The sequence below is a fragment of the Festucalex cinctus genome, chromosome 1 (assembly GCF_051991245.1).
Source record: "Festucalex cinctus isolate MCC-2025b chromosome 1, RoL_Fcin_1.0, whole genome shotgun sequence".
Lineage (NCBI taxonomy): Eukaryota > Metazoa > Chordata > Actinopteri > Syngnathiformes > Syngnathidae > Festucalex > Festucalex cinctus.
In genome coordinates this window covers 13,128,367-13,142,316 of record NC_135411.1, presented here as the reverse complement: position 1 = coordinate 13,142,316, position 13,950 = coordinate 13,128,367, and the positions used below count along the sequence as shown (strand labels likewise).

The 13,950-nt window shown below is 39.3% G+C and overlaps 1 protein-coding gene across 3 annotated transcripts in view; it reads left to right on the top strand.

Moving 5' to 3' along the window:
- Positions 1-13,950, top strand: part of kcnn1a (potassium intermediate/small conductance calcium-activated channel, subfamily N, member 1a) — a 118,152-nt gene that overhangs the window by 35,717 nt on the left and 68,485 nt on the right. Inside the window, exon 1 of one of the 3 annotated variants that reach the window (XM_077517706.1) lies at positions 6,374-6,409. The exons of the other annotated variants lie outside the window; for them this stretch is intronic. The gene's annotated coding sequence lies outside the window, so the exon portion shown is untranslated. Of the gene's footprint in view, positions 1-6,373; positions 6,410-13,950 lie in introns of those variants that run through there. 3 annotated transcript variants of the gene reach the window in all.

The window sequence follows — 13,950 nt, the reverse complement described above, 5'->3', positions numbered from 1 at the left end:
AATCAATACATCATATATAAACAAAATGTATACCAGATGAAAGACCGAAGTCATGGGTATATTTTTGTATTCATGTCATTTTCATACTTTGTGTCAGTGCAGTGTCATACACCTTCAAATAGGGGGAGTGAACATGTGACACATTGCCCCGCCAATGGATACGTTGTCACACTATATGGGTAAGATGTCACACTGGATTTTGCAACTAATAAACAAGGACAAAATGATCCTTGTTCTCCTGTTTTTTGTTTGTTTTTGCAGGCAGAGATTGTTTATCATTGATCATGAAAATTTACCATAGTAATTGAGGAACCTTAACATAAAATATTATGAAATAGACTGAAAGTCCTTGGGAACTGCTGGCATATAGGTCATAGCTCTTCGCATCAAATGCCTGATTTACTTCCCTTTTACTGGAAATTTGAGTCTAAATCAGGGTTCCCTACTTCTGGTCCTCGAGGGCCGGAGTCCTGCAGGTTTTCCATTTTTCCGCCGGCCAACACGTGATACTAAAGATAAGAATTGTTATCAGGCACACTGATGAGCTCATTAGATGAATCAGGTGTGGTGGGAGGCGGAAAAATGGAAAACCTGCAGGACTCCGTCCCTCAAGGACCGCAATTGGGGAACCCTGGTCTAAATTGAATTTCCAAAAATAAAGCAATGTATGGATGGATGTTTCATCATGAAATTTAAACCAACATGTGGGCATGCTCCAACAACTGGAAAATCAATTTTTAAACAATGAAACTGGCAAACTAATTTCCTCATTCTTCAGGCTCTTCATTGGTAGTAAAATTCTGATCATAAGTAAAAACAGAGTTGCCAGGGGTGCATTTTTCATTGCTCCATTCTGTGCATATGTGACAACAAACCCCCAAGTGACTGGGACGAGTTGCCCCAAACGACCATGTTGGCTCATATTGCTCTAGTTTAAAGTTAGCTTAAAACACAGCAGTGACTGAGGGATGACAAGATGTCTCCTCGAACAAGTCCACATGAATTGTTGCTAGAATTTGTCTATGTGCGATGCCTGTTTCAAAATATATGAAGTTTGGATTGTGCAAAACATAACTGGCACTCATCTCCGCTCACAAAGTGCTATTCTCTTCTTCGACAGTACACAACCTCTGACCATTTATATGAATAAAACTGGTATTCCACTTTTTCATTGCGCCCTCTGGTGGAGAAGAAAATTGTAACGTGACAACTTACCCGTCATACAACTCTAGCACCGGTCTTCCTACATTTTTTTACGGCTATGGATTGGTGGCTGTATCTCTCTTTGTATCCGTAATTTTATTTTTGTAGAAGCCAATGTGAGATTTGTCATTTGTGATTAGCTGTACATACAGAACGTCAGCTCTGTTCCTGTCATGTCTGGAGTCACGCGAGGGTTAAGTTTGAGTTCATGACCTGTTAAGTTGGGTTGATGACGGTGAGGTCAAGTGTCTGTTTTGAACTCATGTAACCGTCATATAACCATCATCTAGCTTCAACTAGTTTTAGGCTATGTGATGTCGATCTTTAATCCTTTAGGTCAGGCATGTCAAACATACGGCCCGCGGGCCGGACCCGGCCCGTTGGATGATTTTATCCGGCCCGTCATAAATTTCTGAGTATATAAAAAAAAAAAAAAAGCGAGTCAATAGCTCATTTCTATCAAAAGTTATGATTTTTTTAAATAAATACAAACCAAATACTCGCTCCGGCCGCTAGAGGGCAGTAAAAGAGCTCACGTCCAGCATGCAGCACTGACACGAGTTAGTACCAGGAAATAAACATTCGCAACGTGATGTGTCAAACTAGAAATAAACCGGTAAGCTTGCTTCACCATTCACCACTACTACTAAAGTTATCGGTCAACACACCCTTCCCAAAATGGCACTGTCAAAAAAAAGAAAAGTGGACACGGAGTGCAGGGTTTTCCAGGAAAAATGGACTGAGAATTATTTATTCACAGAAGTGAATGCAAAACCAGTGTGCTTGGTTTGTAATCAGCAAGTTGCAGTGTTCAAAGAGTTTAATATTACATATTACATATTACAATACGGAGCCAGCAGCAGCAAGTAGACTGCAGGAGTGCAGTGAGAGAGAGAAAAAAGTGTGATGACACGATATTTGTTTGCACTCATGAATACAGATCATTAAAAATAAGATTAATCTGGTTTCATATTAAAGACAATTAATATTGTGCAGTATATTCTCAGCTTCAGTAGGCCCAGCCTAGTAGTTTGAGCTGATGTGGTCTAATCTTATTGCCCATGCACTGCTAAAACTTTTATTTTGTATTTTTATTTATTATTATATATTTTTATTTATTATTATTTCAAAGCAGTGTGACAATTAAGCCAAAACATTTTTTTTCATAGCTCCCACTTGAGTTTGTTTAGTGTGGTGAGTTGGTTCAGGTGTAAAACTGCATTCACTCAACTGTTAAAATAAACCAGTTGTTAACACATTCAATGCCAAACATGAAAATCATTTTTTTCTCCATTGTTTGTGAATAAATGTGCTGTGCTTAGAAAAGATCCCTTGTCATCCGTGATTATAATATGTAGGGTAGGCTACAAATGTAGGCTGAATGATAAAGCATAGCAATGAAAAACAAAACTAAATAGTTGGAGTTGACATTTTTACTGATCCGGCCCACCTGAGAACAGAAAGTCTGGATCCGGCCCCAGAGCCAAACTGAGTTTGACATGCCTGCTTTAGGTGATGTCCGGACCTTTGTGATGTCGCTCTTTCGTCTTTTACTTGCTACAACCAATCAGATCGATTCTCTGTCTGTCGGTGCAGTCTGAGAATTGTGTGTGTTTCGCCGGATTATTGCTTACTGTCCCTCTGTGCAACTCTCTTTGTTTCTCATCTAAGCAAGTTTGTTCTACGCCTCTCGATGTGAATAAATAGTTCAAACCTTATTTGTGTCTGCGCTTTGGGATCCAACCCTTCAGCACATTACAGTTCCCATCCATCATAGAACACTCAGGTTAGCCGATCACGCGTTTGTCTTGGCTTGAGCAAGTGACGACTGACGCGGACACATAGCATTGTCGCCTGGAAGACTTAACACCTTGGCAAACCTCGCGTCCATTAGAACTTTATCTATCGCGCCACTCTGTGTTGTTACAGGGCCTCCCTTTTTGTTGTTTTTTCTGCCCGCCCGCGTTTCCACCGACTTTTGCGTCCGTGCCTGCGAGGACAGCCAACACCTTGAAAGTAAACACACGGCGGCGAACAATTAAATGTCAGGCGAGGGGCAGATCCGAGTTCACATCCTCTGCATGTGACGACGAGGCCCGCTGCAGATAACTGATAACGATTGGATGAAAAGAGCGAGCTGTGCGGCTCCCAGTTTTCGGCAGCAGCTGGCACCACAAACACGCGCGCACACACACACACACACAGTAAGTATGAACGTGAAGCTCTTTTAATAATTGACGGCTGTCAGTTATTTATTTATATTTGTGTGTGTTTTAAGTGCTACGCCGGGGCCCGCCGCTCTCAAATATGTGTTACCATGTGTGTTGCTATGGAGAGAGCGGCCGGGTGTTGTGTAGCAGCAGCGGTCTCTCTCCCGGGAGGTAGAGAGAGATTGGTCAAGCGTTTGCGCTCGAGATTGTGTTTTGGGTTTTACGAGTCATTTCTCGCACATGCTCGCACACGTGTTCACCCACGCACACGTAAAAAAAAAAAAAAAAAAAAAAAGGAACGATACGACGGCCAGTGTTCTAATGGCGCTCCACTTGATAGAGTTCATTCGCTTTGCGTTTCGTTTGAGTGATCCGGCACAAGGAGAGGCGGATTGAATTACTTGCAGTCCAGTTGAATACAAAGAGGGGAAAGAAAGCGTGTTCGGGGTTTCCTCAGTCGCCAGCAGCCTCGCTTGCTTACTCACAGACTGAGTCACGCCGCACGGGCCGCGCATGTTATTGTTTTGCGAGGAAATTTGTACCTCAGCCACTGTTATTTACATGTTTTTTTTTTGTTTTGTTTTGGTTTTTTTTTAACTCTGTGGCAAGGCAGCTTCCCTTTTAAAGGTCAAAATTAGTGTTGTTCTGATACCGATAATGGTATCGGCAGAGGCCCCGATACTACATTAAGACAGTGGTATCGGTATCGGTGACTACTCACAAGTAACATGCCGATACCATTAATTCCAACGCTAATACAGGATTTTGGATGCAGCATCTTGTGTCTTGCTTGTGCACGACATTCACTGATGTGTGACATGTTCACTGCGTGCCGATCTAAGAAATCCTATTGGCCCTTGAATGCTCTGAACCAATGGCAGGACAGCTTTTACATGTTCAGAAAAGAAACCCTTAGGTATCGGCATGGTATCGGCATCGGCCGATACTGCAAAGCTGGGTATAGGAATCAGTATTGGGGGGCCAAAAAACGGTATCAGAACACTGGTCAAAATAAATGTCTTCTAAATTTGACGCACCACAGAGTTGGCACATTCGAATGATTAAACAACTGCAAAGTATATAAAATGAAGTTAAAAATATATTTGACATATAAAACATTGGATAAAGATTTTGAAAATAAGTCCGACTGTATATGCTAAGACACCTTGGGTTGAATGAGATTGTGTTTGCTATAAGTGTCTTATTTTCCGGAACCAATCAATGACATCATTGATCAATCGGTAAATTAGAGCCAATTTTGCACGAAATGCAAATATGTACCGATTCAATCCAGCCATTCAGATCTGCAGTTACAATAATTAAAATGCAATGACATGACATTTGTGCAGATGATGTGGAAAATCAAAATCATAGCAAAATTTAAGTGACCGGTAGTGCCGTAATTATGATAGAACTGTTTGATTCTGATATGAATGAAGACGCTGATCTTCTTATCTATATAGGTTGTCATTTTAGCCACGCCCACAAAATTGTGGAAAACAGTTTAATGCTATATCTCTACAACTGAGTAGGGGGATGTGACGATGTATCGATAAGCATGATATCGTGATATTGTGTAATATCGTCGTAGTCATGTTCACGATATTTAAATGCAACACTTATGCTCAATAAGTCAGGTTGATTTCCATTTGTGCAGTTCTAGCACCGTCTGGTGGTTAGTTTTTTTTTAGTACAATTTAATTTTCATTAGGGATGTTTTGGACTTCTATGTTTAAAATCTACACTAATTGTCAGATGAAGGTATGCCTGTGAAGCAAGTCAATATGTGGAGGAACTCAATGTGTGCGTGCATCTACAATATAACATAATAATGATAATAATAATAATAATAACTAGGGATGTAACGATATCCAAACATCACAATACAATATTATCACAATATGAAGGTCATGATATGATAATTATCACGATATTGTGGGAACATTGGCGATATTTAAAAAAGATCACAATATTGTAAAACAGAGAGCTCGTACTAAAGAAAAAAAAACACAATATTGTGCTTTCCTACATAACAGCAATACATATAAACCACCTACAATCGCTAATAACAATATTGAGGCACTTACTTGCGAATGCAAGCACACATTGATCGCTTCACAAGCAAATTAGGTTCCCCTTCATCTGACAATTAGCATAGATTTTAAACATAGAAGGCCGAAACATCCCTAATAAAAAATTACATTGCACTAATAAACTAGCCACTAGAGGGTACTAGAACTGCACAAATGGAAATCAACCTGACTTTTTTTAACAAATGTGTTCCTTTTAAATATTGTGAACATGACGGCGACGATATTGTGGCAGTTTTAATATCACGATATCACGATATTGCCCATATCGTGACATCCCTAATAATAACATGATAGCTATAACATTGATGTTATGTATAAAAACACAATGTAGTACTTTTTTTTTTATATGATCTTTTTTATTTATTTTTATTTATTTATTTTTTTATTTATTTTTTTTTACAATATGACCTTTTTTAAATATCACCAACATCCCCACAATATAGTGATAATTATCGGATCGTGAGCTTCATATCGTGATAATATCGTATCGTGACGTTTGGATATCGTTACATCCCTACAACTGACTCCGACGTAGCTCTCAGTCTTGGCACATGTTTTCAGCAATTATCTACAAACGTACTTAAAAATTAAATTAATGAATTCATTTTATGATTTTTTTTTAAATTAATAAAATATCCGTGATTCATTTCTATGCTAATTCCTGAGAGATGCTGGTCAAGGGATGGCAGGCATATAATGTATCATCAAAGTGCTTATATGCTTTATGAGCTTATTGATCTGAGGTTGTTCCTTCATTACGGCATGATCACAACACAAAAGCCTCAGCGAGTGTGAGTTATGCAAGCCGTAAGCAGATATTTGTCACTCGCCGCGCGGCGCGGGCACCTGGAGAGATTCAGCTGTACATTGATTGCTTTGTGTTCGCGGGTGTCAAAAGAGCAGGTGCGCGCGTGTTTACTTCCTGGTTTTTGCCGCTGCGCGAGCTCATTGAATCATTTCGATATCGTCTGCCGGTTATTTGTGAATGTTTTGCGTTGTTTCATCTTATTTTGCTCTCACTGTCGACGCGCGTTTTGCCTGCCAGCCCAGGAAGCCGCGCGATTTGGAAAAGCCGCTATTGTGGGAAGCGTGTTTGTTTTTGTGAGGGAAGCCGTGCGGACTGGGTTTGCTGCGCGTTGTATACGTCACATCTTTCATCAACAGGTCTTTACAACCCGAGGTCACAGTTTGACTGCACGACTTCATTTCGAGAAACGCGACTCAGATATTTCCCGGTAAAACTCAATCACATCCTCCTCTGGCCACTGTTAAATATTCACGGCGAACAATGCAGTCACGGCGATGCGCCGTGTGAGGAGATGGCAAGACGCATTTGTTATGTTTGTACTGACGAGAATGATTCAACGGGAAGACGATATAAACACAATCCCCCAGTCACTGATCAGAGGCTTGCGAACTATATGTGTTTAAATATGCAAAACCGTGTGCGTCAATGGGCGCGCTTGTCTCTTGCCAACCATAGTGGCTCCTTTCCAACACGCAGGCTTCACAAACACAACACAACGCAAGCTGAATGAAACTCTTTTAATTCATTACGCACACACACACACAAAAAAAAGGAATTACCTAGCTGAACAAACGTGGATAACGCAAGCGAGTGCGCAAGATTCTACTGTGCATATTTTTTGTTAAGTGTTTATGTCCATGTGATTTGCGTCATGTGCACGTTTGTGTCGTTTTGACAAACGATTATGAATCCTGAATCGTTCTTTCCAATTTTGTCCAGCGAGAGAAGAAGAAATACATTTTAAAGGGATACTTGACTCATTGAGCAATTTTCAGCAGTAAAAGTTAATATTTTACAATATATATAATATTTTAATAGTTTATATTTTACATGTACAATTAAAAGGGATGTAACTAGGCCTGCTCGATTATGGAAAAAATAATAATCACGATTATTTTGGCAATAATTGAAATCAGGATTATTCAAACGATTATTTATTTTTGGTACAAAACAAGATCATGTTTAAGCATTTAAAAAATATTAAGACCATCTAAAAAAACAGAAATACTATAAATATGCAAAAAAATAAAAAAATAAAAAATATAAAAAATATGTAAGTTCCTTTTTGGACCAAACAATTTATAATCATATATATTTATAATATTTATTTATTTATTTATGTATCACTGTGCAGAAGGACAATCTTATTTTTTGGTACAAAACAAGAAAATGTTTGAACGTAAAAAACAAATAAAAAATGTTAAGACAAATAAAATTATTTGAAACACTAATTATGCAGGTTTCTTTTGAATGAAACAAAAGTTATTAAATTAGTTATTTTAAAATTTTAAAAAGTTGTAAATGTATAAATAAATAAAAAAAAACTAAAAAAATTAGTATTAATACTCGTTTTTTAACGATTATGCTGATTTTGTAATTGTGGTGTGTAATAATTGAAATTGTAATTAATTGCACAGCCCTAGATGTAACGATATCCAAACCTCACGATACGATATAACGATATGAAGGTCGCGATACGATAATTATCGTATCGTAATATAGCTCCATATCGTGATATCGTATCGTGATGTTTGGATATCGTTACATTCCTAGTAATAACATTCAATATGTTGCATGTTTAATCTTATTTCTTCTATATTTTCGACTTTTGACACGATGCTGGCATGATGTCGCCTTCCTCGATTTGCCTCCCTTGCACCTCTGGTGTGGCTCACTGCTTTCTCTGGTGTTTGTCTCTCTGCGTGCTGTAGTTCCCATACAGCTGCTCCAGCCTATTATCAGCCTCCCACCGACTTTTTAACCCCTTAATAGGCCTCTGGTCTGCGCACTTCCCTCTTTGTCACCGGCATTTTCTATTTAACCCTTTCACACACCCATCTGTGCCTGCTTTTTCAGCGACAGTCCATTTTCAGCGCCTCTTCTTTTACATAGAAGCAATTTACACTAAAGAGCCCGAGGGGCATTAGGCAAATGCGGCTCTCCATAACAAAAAAAAAAAAAAGAAAAAAAAAAAAAAGTCGTGCTGGGAAACTGTAGCTTGGGGCCATTCGTACAATTTTCTGAACTTTTATCATGTAAGATGTAATAGATGGCCATGAAAGAAAGCTTGTGACGGCTGACTGTTGTTAAGTGTGCGGCGTCTGATTTGGGGTTCGGCGAGCTCAGCGATTATTTCCAGGGCTGTGAAGTACAAAACGGTCATGTGTGTGTATGTGTGCTGCTCTTCCAACTGGTCTGTGTTTGACTTTAGCCAAAGAAAAGTGGGTGGCTCAGAGAAGATAAGAATATTCAATTAGCTTGACTGTATGGAAGATGGCTGCAGCAGACATTATGCCGGAGCCGGATGACAAACGGCGAGAGTTGGCCCTTTGAGGGGAGGCGAATGAAACCCGATATCAGCTCGTGTTCGCTAATTTTCTCGTCGGAATGTTAAATGTATAATATCTCGTATTTTCTCCGCTCTTCCCTGTCGGGGTTCGTTTTTCGGAGGGGGAGCAAATGGATGATAACGTAAAGAACGTTAATGATGTTTGAGGTTCACTGCCAGCCCAGTTCAAATGGATTTTTGACGTCTTTAGCCGTCAATGGCATTGGATGAGTTAATAGTAATTCAATCTAATTTGTATGTATTACTATTTAGGGCTGGGTATCGATTCAGATTTCCAGAATCGCTTCGATTCGATTCACAATGGCCTGATTCGATTCGATTCGATTCACACCGATGTTCGATTCTGTTGAGGAATTCATGCAGTCCATATTTTAGAGAGTCAAAAGTACCAATGTTGCAAAGAGTAGAAACTTCTTGCTCTAATTTAATGCATTAGTAAAAATATGAATATTTAAATTAGGAATGGAATCCATTGTAGTTACATTAATCTGTTTTATTTAACATGGCCTTATAAAAACAATAAATACTCATTTAAATCAATTACAACCACAGTACAGGCTGTGTAAATAAATTGACCAAGGGGGGGTCGATATATTGATACATGGTTTTATGTATCGATATTGGGATATGAAAGGGTGTATCGATATGATATTGATATTTCAAACCAAGCCTTATTACTATTTCTATTTGCTATCTATTTGGCTGGTAATGCAAGTTTCAAGGCTCGAAGTAGGCTTACAAGAAAGACGTTGTGCAGTCGTGCGCACATTTCCGGAAAACTAGCTCTGAAAAATGTCTTTTGCGCACAGTGAGAGGCACTGTTGTTGTCGGACCCCGTCACAATAATTGTGACTTGACAGCTGAAATGTGTCGTGACTTTTATTTTGGAGGCGTAGCGGCCAGCGGGAAGCGTGTCACCACGCGTCTTCCTTCTGGACCTTCACAATGAACATATTTTAGCAAGCGTCCGCGTCCCTCGCCTGGCTGGAACTTATTCGGGGTTTGACACCTTTGACAAGAGTGACATTAATCAAAATAACAGTCGACATTTTCCAAAAAATGGCTGCCATGAGGAGCGATTTGTTGACAATTCTGTTCCACCAAGAACCATTAACATCGCGACTGCACAAGTACCATATGACAGCAATAAAGAAAAGATACCGGTAAGTAGTAAAATCGATTCTCATAAGAATCGCGATTCTCAGTTAGTACAATTCAGAATCGATTTTTAAGTGTTGTGCACGATTTGGCCACTTAGGGGCAGTGTAACCACACATGTTCTTATACACTGTTAAATTGTTGCCACATTAGAGTAGAAGAAAAAAGTCACAATCAAGTCTGCATACATTCCTGAAGCGTTTTGTATGAATATCCGTTCTTTTAAGTGATAAAAAGTGCTGCGAGTAGCTCGCTAATTAGCATTAGCGAATCAGACTGGAGTAGATGTTTGATCATGATGATTCGTTGCACATCTATAAATTGAAGCAGAAATTATTGTCAATCAAATCATTTTGAATCAACAACCATTCTGAATCGAAAATTGATTCTGAATCAAATCGCGGATCAAAAAAGCGGAATCGAATCAAATCATGAGACAGTCAAAGATTCCTGCCCCTAGTTAATAATAATAGTAATAATTAATAGCGCCAACAATTGTAGAGTATTAAACACGTGAAAAGTGTTGAAAGACATGCAGTCTCAGCAAATCGAGTCGGCCGGGCTCACCCGACGAAATATGAGAAACGGTGCGCAATTATATAACATTTGTATGCAAATGATGCAAGCCTAGAGATGGGCAGTTTTCCGATATAAATCAATCATTAAATGTGTCTTTAAATGTGTAGAATTATAAACTGATATATCACCATTAGGGCTGGGAATCTTTGACTGTCTCACGATTCGATTCGATTACGATTTTTGGGTGTAGGATTCGATTCAGAATCGATTTTCGATTCTCGGTTCAAAGGATTTTCGATTCAAAATTATTTGATTGACAAATGATTTCTTCTTCAATTTACAGATATGCTCAACATTGTCATGATCTACTCCAGTCTGCTTTGCAAGACAAAATGAGAGAGACATTAAAGTCTTTTTTTGTTGTTGTTTGTTTTGTATTGTAAGTGCATTTTTCCACAAAAACAGCATGTGGGCTACAACTGCCTTTTCTCCTTCTTCTTCATTTCTAATTTAAATAAAATCGATTTTTGGATATTAATATCGATTCGATTCGATTAATAAATGAGAATCTCGATTCTTTTATGAATCGATTTTTTTGGCACACCCCTAATCTCCATACTCTCTTAATTGGAAGTGTACAAAGTGTATGTTGAGTTGGAGAAGATGTTTTGAAATACTCTCGCCATTGGAAAAAAAAGAGCAAAAAAAAAAAAAAAAAAAAAAAAAAGAGCAATGATGATAAGACGTTGAATCGGTAGGACTACCGAATGAACAATTCTGAGCTCTTAAAAAAAAAAAAAAAAAAAAAAAAAAAAGCAGGCCTTTCACAGACCGTACGGATGTCGGTATATGGATGTATATGTTTCAGAATCGGTGTATTTAATACGACATAACATGCTGCCATAGACATACTGTCGTTACTTTTTGTTTGGGGGCTTCAAAAAGAAAATCTGAAAATTTTCACTGGGAAAAAAATGGCTAACTTCAGAGAGTCACCAGCCACATTGGTTGGTCATCGAAAATGTTAATTTAGAGCCCCGTATACATACATACATAAAGTATGTATCGTGTATGTAAAATTGTATTGTTTGAGCTAAGGATGACTGACTATACCTTTCTCTTCCTGACTGTCCTCCAGTTGGCTCGTGGCATCCTCGTCATAAATCTCAAGCAGGACGTATCCAGGCAAATCTCAAGTCAATCTTTACTGAGTTTGTTGTGTATTGATCCGTTCTGTGCTATAGTTTGTCCTGGCTTCTCTCTATGCTATTGATGTGTTTTTTTTCCCCTCTGGGGGGAGAACCTCCGCTTGACTTTCCTCCAGGCTCGTTCTCAAATGACTGACTTGACCATAAACGTGACGCAAAGTGGCGTTTATGCACTGATATTGTGGCCCTGTTTTGTATTAGACGGTGAGGTGGTAGTGAGGTTTGCGTAGCACGCGAGGGTGATCATCTCTGTGGCCACTTGTCATCCTGCTGGGATGTCAAACAGATCCCGGGGGGGTGGCAGTCAATTCATGAACACATTTCTGTCTTCTGGATCCACACAGACAAAAGCTTTGGGGCCTATTCATAAAGGTTTGCGTCGCCTTTGCACAGCGCTAACCGTTAACAAACCGAGCAAACCGGTAGCGCCTAATTCACTAAACACGCGCAGGTGGGGAAATCCGTCACTAAGTGCGCGGCCAACCAGATTGCGTCACGGTGCACCGGTGTTATTTGCGCGTAGGTAAATCAGGCAATTTGCATACATTTGACGCAAAATATGCCCACGCCACTGCAAATGAGACTCAATGATATGCAGCGTCTAATTCACCAACACCAGCGCAGATAGCAACACCGTGTTTGCGTGACGCAAATAACGTTTTTGGAAAGAATGTATTAACCTGCCGCAACCTCGATCCCGGGATCATGACAGCAGTGCATGGCACGGTGCTCCGTCGCTCTCTGGCTGTTCACGCAGAGAGGAGAAAGAGATAGAAGCGGACATTCCTCAATGTTGGTTTCGGACAGTGCTTCACAATTATTTTCTGTCATGCCCCCCCCCAGTAAGAAGAAAACATCTTACCCAATATCCATCCATCCATCCATCCATCCATCTCCTGAAGCGCTTACTCCTCACAAGGGTCGCGGGGGTTGCTGGAGCCTATCTCAGCTATGGGCAGTAGGCGGGCGGGGTACACCCTGAACTGGTCACCAGCCAATTGCAGCAGTCCTACAATATGTATATAGTATTTGCTTCACACCAAGATACCACAAGCATTAATTTTGTCTAAATGACGCTACTCAATTGATTTTAACATGGATTTCAACTGTATTTATTTTCAGTATTCATTACTGTATTTATCTTTGACCTTTTTTTTAAGTGCTTCACTAGAAATGAGTCAATTCAATCGATTTAAAAATGCAAGTCTTCCCCCCCTATTAATATCTGAAGCTCTTGTAGATATGTTAATGAGCAGAGTAACATATGCTGTCTCAGCCATAAACACCACATGGCCTGAAATAATGTTTTGTCATTGAAGAAGTTTCCCCAAGCGCAAACTAGCTTGCTTCGAGTAGCCCTTTTGGTTCACGTCCACTTTGGTTAAAGCACCAATTAGGCTGGATTTACACTACATGACTCAAGTGACCCTTTTCTTTTTTCTTTTGAGATGCATCACGGCATAATGAGCAGAAGAAAAAAAAAAAAAGACGCAAATTCAGATATTCGAGTCAGGCATTGGTCCTGAGTGGAAGGATGAAAACCAGATATAAAGAATAGCAGCCAGATGATGTCTACAGTAGGGCTGCCGTTATTGAATATATATTTTTTAAATTATTCTATCAATAGCCCATTGATTATGGAGTAATCAAATAATATCAGATTTTGCATTATTAAACCAAAAAAATTAGCATGTGATATGCATTTATTATTGCTGTCCACTTGGTGTTGCCTTTCTCAAGATCCACACTATAATAAGTGTGACTTTGAGTGTATGTGGCTTTAAAAAATGTGAGGCTTGGCCTGGTGAGTGACGTGGGAGTCAGTGAATAAGAATGTTGAGTTGGCTGTTGTGTGTGGCCGGCTGTTAAAAACATGAACATTTCAAAAACCTCAGTTGTGCAATTCTCTCAATCGATGGTGTATTGTAGGTTAGTTATATAGATACACCAAAATACTCTTTTTACAACTAAATACACATATTTTGCGTGGATATTAGACAGGACAAGACATGGTGTAGTTCTGATGACTGTGTCACAATTAGCAGGTTTAATTTGCACATCATTTTATCAAGCACACTTCACCTTTTATGTCCCCAATCTACAAATGAAGTTTCTAATGACACTCCCCTGTAATTTGCAGGAAATTGAAATTGTTCCTAATGAGGTGGTGGGTGTCCCACGG